The sequence below is a fragment of the Corvus moneduloides genome, chromosome 13 (assembly GCF_009650955.1).
Source record: "Corvus moneduloides isolate bCorMon1 chromosome 13, bCorMon1.pri, whole genome shotgun sequence".
In the NCBI taxonomy this organism is placed as follows: Eukaryota; Metazoa; Chordata; class Aves; order Passeriformes; family Corvidae; genus Corvus; species Corvus moneduloides.
This window is the reverse complement of record NC_045488.1, coordinates 7,335,291-7,352,898: the sequence shown is the minus strand read 5'-3', so window position 1 is coordinate 7,352,898 and position 17,608 is coordinate 7,335,291. Positions and strand designations below refer to the sequence as shown.

Sequence of the window (17,608 nt, the reverse complement as noted above, 5' to 3'; positions counted from 1 at the left end):
TGGCTACCTCAGAAGACAGATGGCCCATACAAGAGCTGCAAAACATTTTCTCTGAACATTTATACTGTAAAGCCTTGACTGTTTACTGTAGAGGTAGTGAGGTTAATGAAGGTAGAGGTTAATGAAGCTGTGAAGAGAACATAGTCTTGCTGAGATTATTGCTTCTGGGCAACACAGAGCATCAGCCATTCTTAATCCAAAGGAATGGCATGACAGATAGTCCAATTAAAAAGGTTTCCAAACAAGCTTTGAGACGCAGGGCAGCTGTAACGTGACTATTTTTTCTAACCCCCCTATCCTACAAATAGTAATTGCAGTGCCTTGTAGCCTCTGAATTCAGCACTCTCAAAAAGATTTGCAGTGCATTGCTCCTAAATCAACCCAGTCCAGTCACATGACCCAGGCTCATACCAAAGCCAAAAAAATCCCCATCAGAGAAAATTTGCTGCTTTTTTATTTATTTCTTGCCTCAGCAGCTAACAGTTATTTCTGAACACTGTCTGGGAAAAGTGCTACTCAATATTTTCTTAAACCATCACAAAAGCTTTTTATCTTGCAGAGAGTCTCCACATGCATTCATGGCTGACCACACAGATACGCTCACTGCTTGGTTAAATCTCCCATAAATGTTTTCTCTGCTTTGGTATAATATCGTACAAAGGTGCATCACAAAATTCCTCAGAGAGAGAAGTTTTGTTCTCAAATATGTGGTTTGCCTTAGTCTGTCTAGATGCACAGAAAATCCAAAAAGGAGAGGGAACAAGATACAACCTCTGTTTATAACAATCTTGGGTTTATTATTAAAAAAAGCAGAGAAAAGCAAAAAGAAAAGTTTTTCCCTCTTAAATCTTCAGCAATCATTCATATTTCATTACATATCCTTACCTAGAGGAGCAGAGCATACATCTACTAGATGCAGAAATTGGAGCTATGCCTGAAGCTACATCATTCCCACCACCCCAAAATTACAGACTAAACTCACTGAACAGGTGTTGGCCAGTGAAAGGCATGAAACTACATTCTTACCCTTGCAGTGGATTCTACCTACTACTGGTGGACCATTAAGCACAATAAAATGCTTCCAACTCTTGGCCGACTTTTTCTTGACTGTTCTTTCTTTTGCATCTATTTTGCAAGTATGGGCTGCTCCAGATCTTACCGAAGGAAAAGAAGTAGAACAGAGCTCAATAATCCTACTTTCAAACAGATATTAAGTCCTGATGAGCATTAACAAATCTAAACAGTGCAGAAGTACCAAAAGAGGAAAAGACCAACTTCACGAGGAGTTCATGATCCTACATGACCACACCTGAAAAATCTCTGGGGAGGACTTGAGCCCGGGGGAATAGGCTTCAAGTGAAGAGAAATGTGTGCCTTGAAACTTGCCTCAGACTCCATTCAAACACCTGTTTGAATCCAACAGGGCAAATCCTGGGACTTCTTTGCTGCTCAGGATGTTCATCAGTGACATCGGTGCAGGATGTCACAGAGTCTCCCCCTGGAATATGCCTCTATTCATCTCAGCTCCCCTGCTGTGCTGCTGCTATATTTATCTTTGCTGCTGCCAGTCATTTAGATGTCAGTTTGCTCAGAACAGGACTGACACAAACTGCAGAGTTACCATTTTCTTAAAAGATTCTTTCTTGAGCTGTGCTTTGCTTTAGCATTCCTTCAGCAGTGGGCTCAAATGATTGTGTGCTCCCTCAGACTAGGAGACCCTGCTAGAGGAATATCAAGAATGTGGAATTTAAACACCTGGTCTCCTCAATTCATGAATTAACCAATCACAGAAAAATAAAACTGGCATCTGAGCTGCACACTGCTGTTGCTTTATGATATACTTAACCCGAACTCTCTAATCTCATATTCCATTAATAGAATAACCAAGATCACAATTTGAGGGAGCTCCAAAGACAAAAGCTTGCTGGCTCTAGGTGCTATCTCAACTAATGGGATATTATTTCAATGAGAAAATTAAATAGATGTATAGAGAAAACTAAATAAATATGTACAGCATTGCATTCATTTTACATGGAGATTTCTCAAGGGGAAAAAATACCTTTTCTGGAGAGCACATTGTTTTAGATTTTTCCATGAAAATATATTCCCTCCCTTCTTCCTGGCTCTTCTCCTTAGATTTTTCTGGTTTTCTTTGCCCAAAGGTGTTGGCTCCTTTTCTCTGGCTTGGCCCTCTATGGGTTTCAAGATTATTCCAAGTTGTTTTTACACAGCCTTCTGGATCATGTTAGGAAAAGGTGCTTTAAAAACATGTTAAAATAATGTTATTTTTAAATGGAGTTCAGGACTGACAAAGGCACTGGGCTGGCTGACGATCCAATTTGTTTCCATTAGGAATACATTCCCAGTTGGCCAGTCAAAAGCACGGAGAAAATGTTTATTGACATTGCCATGTAAATATGTCATTAGCTTTTCTTTAACACAACCAGCCTCCAAACCATGTGTATTTCAGCTCCTTCCCATTCATCCAGCCATTTACTCTACACCTTGCATGTGTGTAGGGGAGCAGCGAGGCCAGAGCCAAGCAGGAGAGGTTGTGCATGACCTGCCAAGGGGCTCATTCCTTCCTGCACCGGGGTTGGCAGCAAACTGGAGGCAAAAACCCCAGGCACAGAAGTGTCTCCACAGACACCTCTATGCTTTGGCCAAACTCACTTGGTGAGTTTTTACTGAAACAGGAGCTTGATCATCACAAGAGGTCAAGTAACGCATGAACTTGTGCCCTGCTGCCTCATGCTCGGGGGACAGCTTCCCCTGCCTTAGTCCCACACAGTTAAGCCATAATCAAATCTTAAGACAGGTTCAGGCATGAAGACCCAGAGCAGGAGGAAATCCATCCACAAGGAGGGCAAATGCAAGCAAACAGAACTTCTCTCCCCAGAGCAATACCATGACATCAATAGAATGCTGCCTAAAGCATCCCTGGGTCAGCTGAAAGCAGCTTGCTCCCTCCTGCTCTCTGCCAGAGCTGGGATGTCACATCAGCTGGAACTTCAGGTACCTGCTGTGTTCCAGGGATGAAAAAAGACTCAACATTCCCTGAAAGTCAAATCCCAAAAGGAGTCAGGCAGGTTCCACATCACATAACAGCCACAGCAGGACGACGCCTGCTCCTTGCCATCAGCTCGCCCCTGCAGCAGAGAGAAAAGCACAGAAATCCCCTTCACACCCCAGGGTTTTTCAAGGGTGTGTTTCTTCCTGACTTGCCTCCTCTCCTTTCAAATTATACAAACCTGAACTTCCTCCCTGGCTGTGTGTTCAGGCTGTTTCATTGTGCCTCCATTGTTTTGAATTGTTTGCTAATTTCTGGGAAGCAGCTCCACTTTCCACACCACTGGGATTATGTAAAGGGGGCAGAGACGATACAGAGCCATTGGTCATTCACTTCTCAACAGGGGAGCTCATTGATTTAACTAAAAAAGTTTGCACTGTGCTGAGAGCTCTGAATTTCTCCAAACCACAACTTCAAACTTTTTAAAAGATTACAATCAACATTGCTATTAAAACACAGAATCTGCTCTCAGAAGAGAAGAAATCTGTCCTAACACAATAAACTACTGATTGTTTTGAAAGCTTGAGTTGAAAGATAGAACACTGCTAGCCCCTGGATAAAACTTAGAGACCTAATAGTCTGAATTTCACATGCCACATATTGAGAAAAAAAATACACTTTTTCAAATAAAACTGGTCATTTTTTAGAAAACAATTTACAAAGATATGGACACAGAGGGTAAGATTCAAGCCACGTGCTGAAAACCTGTCTTCTTGATACTTCCTGAAGTCTCTTCCCCTTCCTGATCCAAACTCCATTGGTTCCAGTACCATCAGAAGAGATATCCATCTCTCCCATTAAGGGGAAGCCATTGCCATGTTTAGCTCTAAAATTGAGCCTATGTAATGCATGGTGAGAAAGGGTTCTGAATCTACTTGGAGAGCATTCAGAATTAGCACTTCAAAGTGTGATGTAAGGAAAGAACAGCAACATATCCAGCTACAGTAAACCCAGAAAAAAGTAGTCTCACTCCCACAAAATTCCTTTGCATTGTTTCAACAATTTTAAAAGATAGCAAAAATTTTAATACTGCAAATTTTTAAAATATTAATAAGTACTTGGATTATTATATCTTGTTAGCTCCTGAGTGCATTTGCCCCCATCACTGTTACATCCAAGGTGCAGCTCTGAGCTCCATGGCTCTCCAGCCAGCTCCTCTTACTGTTCATGGAGTGCACAATCCCACGCTGTCCACCCAAGCCTCAGCCAGCTGAGGACTCCTGGGCTCAGAGGCAGCTGTATTGCCAGAATCTCACACAGTACTTAGCAAGAAAACGTATTCCAGATAATCAGTGCATCTGACAAACAGGAAAAGGGTCACAGCTCTGAGAAATGGGTTCCCAGTGCATTCCCTTCACACATGCAACCTTGTCCTCCCCAGATGAACAGCTGGGAGCCAGCTGAAATATAAGAACTCCAGACTCCAGACTGTGCTCTCTGTTCAGGGTTTAAGACAATTACACAGTTATTTGGTGTAAGAAAAGTCAGTCAAGGCGTAGACAAACTGTTTTATTGCTCACCCAGCTACATAACATATTTCTAGGAGTGCAAACTCATCTGTCTTTCCACTATTTTACTGTCATTATAAGGTTGGGAATAGGAAGTCATTTTTCACAAGATGGATCTTTAACTAGTTAGAAATTAAACTGCTCAAATGGGTGAGTCCTGTGGAATGGAACATCTGTTATCTGGGGCTCATGGCTTTGGTTGCACCTTATTTATCATCACAGCAGGTCCTTCTCCAAACCCAACCTCACTCACCAAGTTCCCAAGACACAAACACAAGCAAAAGACATGTGACAATGAGACAGAAAGGTCCAAATCCAAAAGCTCATTACAAAACAAAGCAACAGAGTATCAAAACTGAGCAGCTGTGCTAAGAGAAACAGGACTGTCTCCCAGAGCAACCCCATCCTCCTAAGCTGAGTGGGCAGATCTGTCTTTCAGCATCCCCAGCCTCTCCACCTCAGTACATCCTCCTCTCAACTGCTGCTGCCAAGCTCCTGTCCTGTAGGCAATAGACAACACGTGGGCGTCCCATGAGACTGGTCCCAAGCAGATCAATGCCATCAACACTTCCACAGCCAGTTTCCTGCCCCAGCACGATGGTACATTTCACCACGTTGACTGTCCCCATCACTGGTGAATGTCCCAGGCCCTCAGAGGACCTGAGCTGGAGCAGGTCTGGCAGATCCTGCAGTGCAAAGGGCAGAATTAGCCAAAGTGCACATCTTAGTCTTCCCTGATTCTCCTTCTGAGGCATCTCAGAAGGGACAGGACACCGTTATATTTTTACTCCTGGTGTGTGGGGAGCATATTACTCTGTCTTGGTAATTTATCTGACTCTATTTATTTATTTTACTTCTTGTTACAACAGGCAACTGAGCTGTGCTTCATCCTCTCAGATTTTAAAGGCATGAGGTGGCTGCAGTGGGTGTTTCACTATGACCTCATGGGTAACACTTGCTGCCATAACGTTATGCAGATCTCTGCACTCTGCTCCTGGTTGAAACAGAAAATCAGATTTTTTAGGAAAAACAAACACCTTGGATAGAAGCAATGTTTCCCTGCAAGGATATTGCCACTGTAACCAATTTGCTCTAATAGCAAACTTCAACCACTGGTAAAAAATTGCAAAAATAACAATGATTCTTAAAACCATGCTTTTCAGCTGCTACCTGTGAATGTCTTGGGGGTTTTTTCCCCTTACAGTCTTCTGCTATGCTTTCAAGTAGATGTCTATGGATTGTTGATTTTCTTAAAAAAGTTGATGTTAGTAATAATCTCAGATTTCTCACTAGGGGATGAAATTCTAAGACTCATTCCTGTCACTTCCATTTTTTTACTGCTACAACTTCCTTTAAAGAGGAGGAAAGCACCCCATCTACATATTCTAGAAGCAAGAAATATTTCCAATACCTCTTCACTTCCTTGTCAAGAAAGCACATCTACCCTCTCACCCACCACATCAAAGAACTCTTTTTCCAGTCTCAGATGAACACCTGAAAGAATCCAGTGGTCCAGGGCTGCTTCCCTTGCTGTTTAGCAAGGGTTAAAGTGACTGCCCTCTACTACTTATGAAATTAAGCTCCAAATTATTTGCTTCTAAACACTATCATCACGACCACCAAGAGTCCCTAGAAGTAATTACACAGCTTTTATAACCAATGAAAGAATAAAAAAATTAAAGGTCAAACCTTTTTTGCACCAAAAGTTTGCTTCTTTCTTTTTTCATAGGCAAAAGAATCTGAAAGAGATAGAGGCTGAATTATTGTGACCTTTCTGCCTCCCAGCTTTTTAATTAGTAGAATTGCACAGCTATGGCTTAAAATACTGTCACCCTGAAACTAGGGTGACTGACTTTGAATTTACTGAACATTAAAGGTATATTTACTATATAAATTGCAGGGCTGTGCACTTCTGAATGACACTTGCATTCATCTGAACATCACACATCAGACCACTCTATAAACATGCTATTTAAGACTCACGGTATGCCAGCAAGTGCAGGCAGATGTTGAAAACCTTCTCTACTGCAATTGTTTCAGTGGCTCTTTTCATCCTCTAGTTTACATCAGGAAAAACTAGAAATTATGGAGCACCAAAGGCTCAGGAACAGAGTGCAGGGCTGTGAGAACAAAAAAATAATAATCAAGATAAAAACCAGGATATTTATTGCCAGGAAAAATCTATCTTAGAGTAACAGGGATTGTTTTCACAGCCCACAGACTAACTTCCGAGGTCAAATCTCAACTCAAATAAATTCACTGGTTTATACAAAGGTTCATAGCTTACACACCTGCACATACCATGACAGCTTCTTTATCTAAAGGTACCTTAAATATGAGTCAAACACACTGCTCAGTAAAACAAGAGACAGGTCTTGGCCCTGAGTTATGGCAATCTTTTGTTGAAAACCTTTTCACATGTTAGTTCCCTGCTGAGAGAAGTAAATACCTCAAGCACAGAGTTGAACACAATGAACTTTCCTCAATATTTCTATTTTTCACTCTGTCACCTTTTGACAATTAAAATCAGTGTATACACAAAAAACCAACCTGCATAAAACCCGCAGGTGCAAACCTCTATTTACAAGCCCCTTGCCATGGGCAACACCAGACCAGGTTGCTCCAAGCCCCATCCAACCTGGCCTTGAACACTTCCAGGAATGAGGCATCCACAGCTTCTTTGGTGTTACAAGTGTCTATCTAGGCTGTAAAATGAATGAAGATTCTTCAGGCAATGCTACTTGAGAGACTAAATGTTCCTTGAGAGGCTAAACTCACAAACATTTCTCACGCTGTCTCTACTGCTCAAGCCAGCTTTCTGTGAGTTAGCTCACATATCTGCCAATGAACAGGTATTGCCTTTGCTAGGGGGACTCGTAAAATTCATTACCAGGACTTCAAGGTTTTATTAGAATTTCTTTCATGAGGTCAAATCAATCAGAGAGATTTGTATGAGTTTCCACCCGTTAAGCAGTGCTGGGGGTGTTGGGGCCCTGGCTCTGCTCCCCTTGCTAACACAACAGAAACCCAGTATCTGATCTTCCTAATGGAACTGAGTCATGGTTTCAAAAACCCCATCCAAGCTTTACTGCTCACACCTGCACTGAGCACTCTGAGGTGTGTTCTGCACACATACCTTTGCCATCTCCTCAGCATCTTACTCAATATACATTTCCCAAAAGTACCCAGCTGGCACCAGCACATTCCTTTGGAAGCCAGAGCCTGCTGCAGTGTGGAATCACTCCAGGGAAGACAACTCGTATTCGCTGAGAGCCTGACCTGCTTAACTTTGGGTACCGTATAATTCTGTGTCTTCCTTTGCAACAACCTGATCTGTTAACTACATCCCTGTACTCCAACCCGCTAGGAAAACTCATTTTTAGTTCATTCTCACTAAGTGCATAATCAGGTCTTTGCCTCTACTGTGTATAGGGATGGGTGGAGGGGGGGGGGAAGACTGAAAGAGGAGATGTATTTTTTTTTTTTTTTTAATTTTTTTTTTAAGAGGTGTGATGTGATTTTTATTGTATGACTATTCACCTGCTTTCTGTGACCTCCTAAACGTATTTAAGAGGGAATTTGACACTGGGACCAAACATGAGGCTGGGGGAGAAGTCAGCTAACAAAAACCACATGTGCTCAAGCATTTTGCTTTGCCTCGCTAATATTGAAGAGATTTGTTTTGCTCAGTAAAGCACTTGCATTTCAGCTCAGTCCTGCAGGGAAAAGCTAATCCTCAAGTTATGGCAATACAGGCAGCTGATATGGGGAAGGAAGGAGGGGGCCAGAGAACCATGGGAAGGAGAAAGGAAAGACTCAGCATTTTAGCCTGACCTGACTCCAGGTTCACACGAGAAGAGGTGAAGCTGCAGCTGTCATGCCAAAGGGAAATGCAGTCATTTATAAACCCAAGGAAGTCTCCTGGGAAAGAGAAGTAACAAAAAAACCACCAAAACTAGAGTTAAGGGCAGGTTTTTCCCACCGGGTGAGAGACCCAGTGCAACCAGACCAAACTCTGGCACTGCTCTCAGAGCAGTTCTGGCCAGACTTCCTCCCTGTCCCAGCAGGGGCAGATGCCACCTGCCTTTTCCACATCATCTCTCCAGGAGAAGACCTCCTCCAGCGTGAGAAGCTCCACCATCAAAGCACAGAAATCTATCCCTTTGCTAATATACAGAGGATCTCATGGGAACAGCTACTGTCCACAGTGACTGACGGCTGAGGAAAAAAATCAAATTATATCTCCTTTCCTCCCCCCCATCCTGAATATATCACTTTCACTTGAAGTTTGACTCATATCTGCTTTTGGAGAGCATGAGAAAACTGTTGTCTGTGCAGCTGAATAGGGAACAACCACTGTGAATATGCATGATCTGATATTGGTATCTCTTCAGGTATTTCAGCACACCTCAGAGGTGAGAGAGAGAAGCAAGGCTGAGTACTCAGGAGGTTAACAACCACAACAAACAGCAAATCATTCAGAAAAACATTTGATCAACACAGAAACAGAAAATTGTATAGCAAACTGGTCTGTGACCTATGGGGCATAACAACTCAAATTGCAAGAGGGGCTCATGGGGAAGGAAGAAAAAAAAACAGCCAGCAGGATTCCCAGCCTAAAATAAAAACTACAGCTGCCAGCTGGTTTGTTCACATCGAATATCCAAACTAGGCTTTCTGGTTTCTCTAAAACTCATTTCACGAGGAAAAATAAAATTGTGATAAAAATACAATTCCTTTCTTACGGTAGCTGCTTGGGTTCATGGTTTCTGTGACCTGCCATTGAGAAAGATGTGATGGCAACTGTCCTCCTTGTGCTAAGTGCCCTGGCAGCAAGTGCTTAGCCTGGCAGGGGAGCCCAGGGTTTCACCAAAGGGCAAATTATATCCTGCTAATTGAACCAGCATCATTTTAGAATCTCCCCATGAGCCTGTCAGGTTTGTGCATGGGCAACTGTGAAGATCTTAATGGACCTGGGAGGCTGAATCAAATAGAAGGACCAAGCAAGAGCAGAGAAAATGGGACACAGCGGGAGGGTATCAAATCCTTTTGGGTTAATAACGCACCTTCCCGGGATGTGAAGCAGATGCCCAGAACTCCGGGCTGTGTTCATTAATTGCCATGCACGAGAAAAACCCAGCAAGGCTCCCAGCACACACAAAGCTTTGGCAGAGAGAAAGGAGGGGCAGGGGAAAGAATCCAGCCCTCCCCAAGCAATGCAATTAATACATTTGCTGCAGCTTTGTGTCACGTTCCCTCAGCACCACTCAGCTCCAGTTGTCAGCATCTGTCTGGAATGAGCTGCTCCATGAAGCCAGTGGCCCCACTCACATGGAGAGGCAAGGGATAAGATTTCAGGAAAGGCTGAAGTCCACTGTTAAGGGATTCATCCCATATATATTGCCTGTCAGCTACAGCTGAGGTACAATATTGGCTGCCCTTCTCCTGGTGAGTAATAACAGGACTTTGCTGAAGACAGAGGTACCTGACTTCCATGGAAACCAAAGTTTAGTTCCGACCTGATGACTAAAATACAGCTCACTTACTTGTGAGAGGAGGTGCCAACAATAAAATATAAAAGGGGACTCGAAGGCGTATCTCTGCTTTTGCTCCTGAATCATCTCTGCTCTGCAAGAGTACAGGCAGAAATGCAACAGCAATACCTGAGCATTAGTAAAAAACCCGACAAAATCAAGTGCGTGCACAGAGAGGCAATTCCTTTTTCTGAGCATGAGGAATCAGAGCAGAAAAACCAGATAAAAAGGAATTTTTTTATCATCCCAGATGTACTCAGTAGAGGATCTGAGGCCCAGAGAAGCTAAATAACTTGCCTAAGATGAAACAAATGGTTGGAAGGTGGATCTAGCATATAAATCCATATATTATTTGAACCTATTCAGTACTCTGACCATGCTTTCTCTCTCATATGGTAATTCATAAATAGGCTTGGGTGTATACCTCATAATACCATTTATTACATACATACATACGTCTTCCAGCATAGGCAACCAAGCTCCTATGGGATTTGACTCCTGGGCTTAATTGGCAGGCTTGTTTGTGGAACCAACAGGTGCATTAGAAGTGAACAGAGAGCACATTCTCACATCACAAAATATGTGCTGCAAACCACGTTATGAGAGACTAAGCCAGGGAGCAAGCACAAAACCATCCAGCACCATCCAGCCCCTCCAGATGGCCAGGAGCCTGGGGAGGAGCACCACGCCCTCCCAACCAACAGCCTGGGATGCCCTCAGGCTGCCCACACAGGCACTCAAGGAGGGCTTGAATCATTTGCACCATCTTTTCTTTACCTCTCGAACCTCTTCTCCTCAGTGCTTAATCCCAGTGAGTAAGTAACAGGGCTTTCATACTGGATTCACTTTGGCCATAGCAAAAAAAGAAGTACCAGAAGGAAGAAGCAAGAATTTGGAGAAGACTGTGGCTGATGTGGAGCATCCACTTCATTGGCCAAACATTGTTCCTGACTCCTTACTCCTTTCTGGTTGGTTTGTATGGGGGCAAGGAACATCAGATGCCACCGGTCTGTGCAGACCCACTTATTACCCCAGAAGATGCAGGTTTGTGATAGGGACTGGAGAGAAAATTGTCTTTTAATACCTTCCTCCAATGCATCTTGATTCTGCTACCTACTGCAAAAATCTGGTCTGAATATGGCTGATTCCAAACCCCTTTAAAGGAAGAGACACATTAAAACAGCTGAAAATTTCCCTTGTCCTCACCTTACCAAAGTGATTTTTTCTTTTTAAAATTGCTATGAAACAAAGAGAATGGCTCAAGTGGAAAGAAATTATCTCCATTGATCCAAAAAAAAATTTCATGGAAAACTTTGGGCCAAAGAACAGGAGACATCTTCAAACTATGCGTGTGACTGACATCTCTTACCAGGCCCAGATGGGAGTGATGCCTACAGGAGTGTTTAAAATTAGTCTGGGTAACAGGACTGCTGCTACTGTTGTTGGGAACTGTCCTATGGCCAAATTTATTTCACTCTCAGTATGTTTTTCCTGATGTTCAGCCAAAGTCGCTCTCTTTGTTTCATTGTTAAGTGTGCCTGTATCTCTGTACCACTCAATGCCTCCCCTCCTGGGACTCTTTACCCTCAATAATGTATAGTTTATTTATTACAGTGACTCTTCTCACAAATTTAATCATGGCAGTGGGTGAAAAGGGTTGGGACAGGCAGATAAAGCTTATCACGTGTTTTAAGCCTCATCTCTCACTCCAACAGAGAGGTACTTTCCCCTCTGAACACTAAAGATCCCCAGTCTGACCCAGCAGCTTTTCAACAATTCCAGGGGGCAAAACAGCATCTCATAAAACCTGGGACTACATCCCACTCTGAAGGACAAAATGACACACTCTAACAGGATTTTACCCTGTGCAGGACTCAAGTCAATCGTTTTTCCCTTGAAAACAAGCTGCAAATAATTGGATAAGCAGTCTCCTATTTCCAGGATATAGACCAATGTACTTGGAGTTGCTCCAGCTCTGCTGCTGTGATAAACTCAGTTTAGATTATCCCTTCTGCACACACAACTCACAGAGAGAAATTGGATTGCTAAAAGCAAAGCAAAGGTAAACACCAGTTTTGGAAGTTCCCCTAGCGCCATCCAGGATTCCTCCCCACTTAGGGGTATGTCGGTTGATTTTTACTACACGTTCTTCTATTTGCTAAAACATCCAACTGCTGTTCAGGAAGACCCAATTATGAAAAAGAAATCCTGCCACAAAAACATACAGTAAATACACACAGAAACCACTTTGCAACAGCCCCAGGGTAGTCACACCTTCCCAGGATGCAATCATCCCCAGCTGTGTTATGGTTGTCCAAATCACACTGCTGGTCCCAGTTACACAACAAACTCCTCAAGGCTTGAATCGACATCATCTAAATTTGTGCAGATTCCAGAAGGCTTCTCACATTCAGCAAACTGTTTCTCTTGGGCAGAAGCCTGACCATGCTCTTTATCCACCACTGCAGCCCCCAGGCTGGTTTCTTTTGGGGTGGACACCATTGTCTGTCCCCAGGAGCCATTCACATCGACAAATACTGATTCAGTCCACCTGCCCTGTCTTCCTGACACCGACCTTCAAGGGGGCCTTAAGACAAGGATAACATAGCTGGGCTTGCAAGAAGAATGGGATCCAACAATTACCAGTCTTCCAGTCATTCAAACCCTTTCTTTAACATACCGTGGATTTTTTTTTTTTCCCTGACTCAATTAGAAAGCTGCACTCATTTTTTCCCTGCCTTTAGCATCTCCCTCTGGTTTTTCCTAACAAGGTAAGTTGCAGCATAAGCTGGCAGCCCCTGCAAACAGGAACAAGAGCACACTCTGTGATCTCAGAGGAGTTTGGACTTGTGATTTGCTCTGAAAACTGCTATGGAGAAGCTCTCTCCAGATGTGTTGTGCTAGACAGAGATGCTCTCTAGCATAGGGAGGACAGCTGGTATTTAAAGTGCTTAAAGCCATAGGATGGCAGCAAGAAATTGGTCAAACAACCCAGTGATGAGGCACCAAGAGAGGTTTGTAGCAAAGGTGGAAGTCTCCTTTCTGAGTTTCAGGAATAACTGCATATATAGAGTTCCTCAAATGCCTCCATCAGCACACAGAAGCAGTTTTTTAATTTCTGGCTCTCTGAGAGGAATGCAGTTGGTTTTGGCTCCTCTGTTCTGTCTACTGGGCAAGGAACCTGAAGAGGAGCTAAATTCAGCCAGTCTGGAACAGCAGTGGCCCAGCCACCAGGTGGGCCAGCCCCAGAGCTACCTTCTGGTGGGGCAGGCTACATGTTCTATGGAATAATTCCTGCCAGGCTCCCCCAGAGTTGTCTTCCAAGGTCCATACACAGAAGAATTCAGGGAAGGTGCCCTCAGTCTAGCCAGGCTGTTCTGGATACCTTTAAGTTCTCTGTGAAACCCTCAGGGCAGTGTTAGCCCAAGGATTCTCCAGCAAATGGGACCCTTTTATGGGAAAGTCTAGACTTCCTAATGACCTTGGAAAAGCAGCCAAGTGCTCCTCCACCCAGCCAGTGCTGCCTGCAGGCTGCTGTCTCTGTCCCACTGCCTGGGGAACCTTTCTCCTGCCATTGCTTCATATTCTGCAGCTGCTTTTGGTCTTCAATGTGACAAATCACTTGTTTCACAGACTTTCCTCCCCTGATACTCCTTATCTGCGTGGTTAACATAATAATTCCATATCTTCATCACCAAACAGGTACCCTTGGAGGTAACATAAAATGCTGTTGACTATACGCATTTATTTTCTTAAAAAAAAATAAAAAAATTAAGTACCTAATACATTTCCTGACTCATTCCTACATGCACCCCTCAGCATTTTCCCTTTGCCAGTATTAGCTACACAGCCAGCACAGCTTCCACTACTGCTTCCCTCCTCACACAGGCCTCAGATGAACTCCCAGCACTCCCTCCAAGTACTCCAGGTAGGTTTTATTCCCATCTCACCTCCTCAGCAACACACTAGATCAGTTTTCTCAGCTCCAACAGGAGAAAAGAAACAAGAATGCGAATAACCCCTTTGCAATCTTCCCCTCACCACCCTTGCCCTTTCCTTCCCTACCCATGGGCTTCAAGCATGAACAACACAGAGCAGAATCGTAGAATGGTTTGGGTTGGAAGGAACCTCAGAGATCATTTCATTCCAATCCTCTGCTAGTGACAGGGGCACCTTCTGCTAGACCAGGTTGGTCCCTCAAGGTTCTGTGGATGGTCCTTCTGCACACACACAGGACACATCCTCACACAAACCCCTCTGCACTGAGTGGTCCTGACCCCACATTTGAGGAAGGAGGAAGCTCTCCCTGCTCTCCTCACACATCCTGGCTCCGGGGCTGCAAAGCACCACACACAGACACCGTCTCTGCACCTTTAAACCTGCTGAATGGCTCAGTTCAGAACATGAACAGAGTGTTTGACTTCAGCAGAATTTAACCAAAGAGGCACAACTTTCCTTGGCTCCCCCGGCACTGACGCACAGCTCTCTTGCATTATGTTCCCTAATGAGGGCCACCTGAAGCCCAAAACGGTGCCTGAGCACAACACAGCACTCTCTTTTCATGATGGGCTAACAAAAAAAATAATACTCTGATTATTTCTCACTCACAGATAAACTTGGCCATCACACTAAGGAAATTAAAGCAAATAGAGCCAGTCTGTCAACTGGAACACTCTGCCTGCCCTGGCTGTTACTTTACATGGATCTTAAATTAAATGTCAAATAGTGTTTGGCACAAGAGACTTGTGACTGCCCTTAGAGAAAATCTGACACCTTTGCTAACTGTTTCCCACTGCTCTCTACTGCTTGGCAAGGGGTTGGGGAAGTACAGACTGTCTCGCTGCTCTCTGTTTTTTCCCCTTATTTTTCTCCGTGAAGAATGCATGAAAATAAAGAAATGTCTTGTGTTTAATCAAAGTGACTGAAAAGAGTGCAGTGTTAGGTAACATCAGGCACAATTGTAGGGCATTTCATTTCATTTGCTTTCCTGGCACTTCCACCCCAGTTAAGCTGACATAACAAACATCCACCAGTGCTTTCTCATCTCTACCTGCTCCAGTTTCAGTACTTTTGACTCTGAGTTTTAGCAAAACAGGAGCTGAACAGCTCTACCACATAAGGTCACCCTGTCACCTTGCAGTGCCAACACACCTCTGCCAACCTGGTGTCTCCCCCTGCCACAACTTTACCATCACCTGGATGCTGCCTTCCACTGCATCCCCAGGAGATAAGCCATGCACAACACACTGGAGACCCCCCAGGAACTGGCATTCCCTAGTGCCAGGTTAGGAACTGGGCTTTGAGACAGCAATCGGGTTATTATAACAAAACAGCAGTGACAACGGAGCCACAGTAACTCTCCATGAGCACACACAGAGCCAAGGGGAAATAGAAATGGGATTGCACCCAGCTGAGACCACCCAGGCTGCCTGCATCATGCCAGTCTTTGTGCAGGGGTGAGCCTGTTCCCTCTTGCCATTCTCCAGGCTGAGCCACCAATCCAAGCAAACGTATCCATCTGCAAGGATGCAGAATTCCCTCTGTTCCATCAGGAACATTGAGGAACAGAAAGTGTTCAGCAGAACTACAGTTCATAGAAACAGAGCACCTGCTGTGAAAGGGCAAAAGCAAAACCAAGTTATCATTAAGTGTCTAGAACCAGAACAAACACTGAGCTGAAGTTGCTGCCTTGTGTTTGTCTCCAGACAGCACCAGAAATGCGCTTTCCTTCAAGGTCTGGAAGTTCCATACTGTGTGTCTCTGGATGATAAAGAGCTAACTGCCAATGGCCACAGATTATGTAAGTATATATATACATATTTTAAACTCAGCTGAAGACCAAGTACACTGTTCCTCATACACACCTGGAATCCAGTTTGGGTTCACACACACTTCATCTCCACCCTATTGCTTTAATCCCTGCAGAAAGTTCCTGGCAGCATCAGTGAGGGTTTCAGCTCTGCCTCTGTGCTCTGGGAAGTTCACACTGAGCTCAGAGTGCTGCTACAAGGGCTGTGAGAAGATGAGCCTTTCCCATGGACTTGTTACTATTCCATGTCTGCACCCAGCTGGGGCTCAGGAGCTGCAGAGAAGAAAAAACAGGAACCAATATATTTATTGTTTTAACCCCTCACCTCCCAGAAAAAAAAAAAAAAAGGAAAAAATAGAAGAAAGCCTGTGGGTTGAGGTGAATTCTGGGCAAAAGCTAAAGGGATGTGAAGGGAAGGCAGTGAGTGGAAAATACGAGGAAACAACAGAAAAAAAGAATAAATATTTTCTACAGTATTCTAATTAAACTGTACTATTTTGAATCCTGCATTGATCACACTGGCAGGCAGAACTCACACAAGTGGTGATGGTACTGGATCTGTCCTGAATTTGCTCCTGCCCCTGTGGAAGTTGGAAAGATTGCTAGAGATGGGGAGCACAAGGGGCTCCTCCTCTTTTGTGGTAACTCCTTCATCAAGACAAAACCATGCAAAGCTAGTGCCAGTCAGAGGTTCAAGGGATGTGTGAAGCTGAAGGTGCCTGAAGGCAAAGGCATAAAAGTGGCTCCAAATTCTGCACTCATTTGCAGTAGGGAAGGCTGAGTTCTTGAATTAAGCTGAAATACATTTGTGCAGTAAGCAGTGCCTTTCATCTAATCATTTTACCTGATATGCACAGTGTTAAGTACTACACACTCCAAATCATAAACCTGGCGCAGAAAAATTAAGTGACAACATCCAAAGGTTCCCCAGAAAGCTCTTGGAGCTGATGAGGGAGCACAGACTGGTAGACACCTACCTGTGTCCACTTGCCAGCACTTCCTTATCAAGTGCAATCTCAAAATCCATTCCTTCTGCTCAGCAGTTTTTTGCTATTACAGAGAGATAGCACAGGCTCTTCAAGCAGCACAGTGCTGGCTGACTGGAAACACAGTAGAAAATAAGTATTTTCTTCTTCCATTTTTTTTTTCTCCCCCAAGCAGCCTGTAGCTCTCTGTGATGTGCTCTGCTGATGGGTCAAGCAGAGCAGGAAAGACCCTCAGTACTTCCTATGCAAAAGGGAAGCCTAGTGGGATAAAAGAGATGCTCCACTTTTTCTCATCCTTACCTCTCCCACCATACTTCCCCACACATAACTCCTTGTTCTCAATGAACTCCTGAACTGCTGCAAAGCTCTGCTTAATTTCCAACATGCCCCCGAGGCCTCCCAGGGCTTAAAAGAAAAAGACCTTTGGAAAGGATTAAAAATAGTGCAGGGGAACTTCCATCCTATGAAGTACAGTTATTTGTAAACTGCTGTGCAATTAAAGTGCTGCCTGGGCACAGCAGGAGCTGAGGGAAGTGTGCCATGAGCTGTGCCTTTTACATTCAGTCTGAGCCCATGTGTCCGCTCTCCTCACCAGCTGACTGAGCTGCTGGCACTGGGTAGTGTCCATCTAATGGGAGAGAGCAGTCTCATCAAGAAGGGGGTGAGAGGGGCAGAGCTGTGGGGGTGGTGCAGCATAGGGT

The 17,608-nt window shown here is 44.1% G+C and overlaps 1 long non-coding RNA gene across 4 annotated transcripts in view; it reads right to left on the bottom strand.

Annotated features, from left to right (window-relative positions):
* The window catches only part of LOC116450611, a 213,586-nt gene that overhangs the window by 130,794 nt on the left and 65,184 nt on the right, over positions 1-17,608 (bottom strand). For 3 of the 4 annotated variants that reach the window (XR_004242848.1, XR_004242845.1, XR_004242846.1), the window contains exon 3: positions 15,977-16,194. The exons of the other annotated variant lie outside the window; for it this stretch is intronic. This is a non-coding gene — a long non-coding RNA (uncharacterized LOC116450611). The remainder of the gene's footprint in view (positions 1-15,976; positions 16,195-17,608) is intronic. 4 annotated transcript variants of the gene reach the window in all.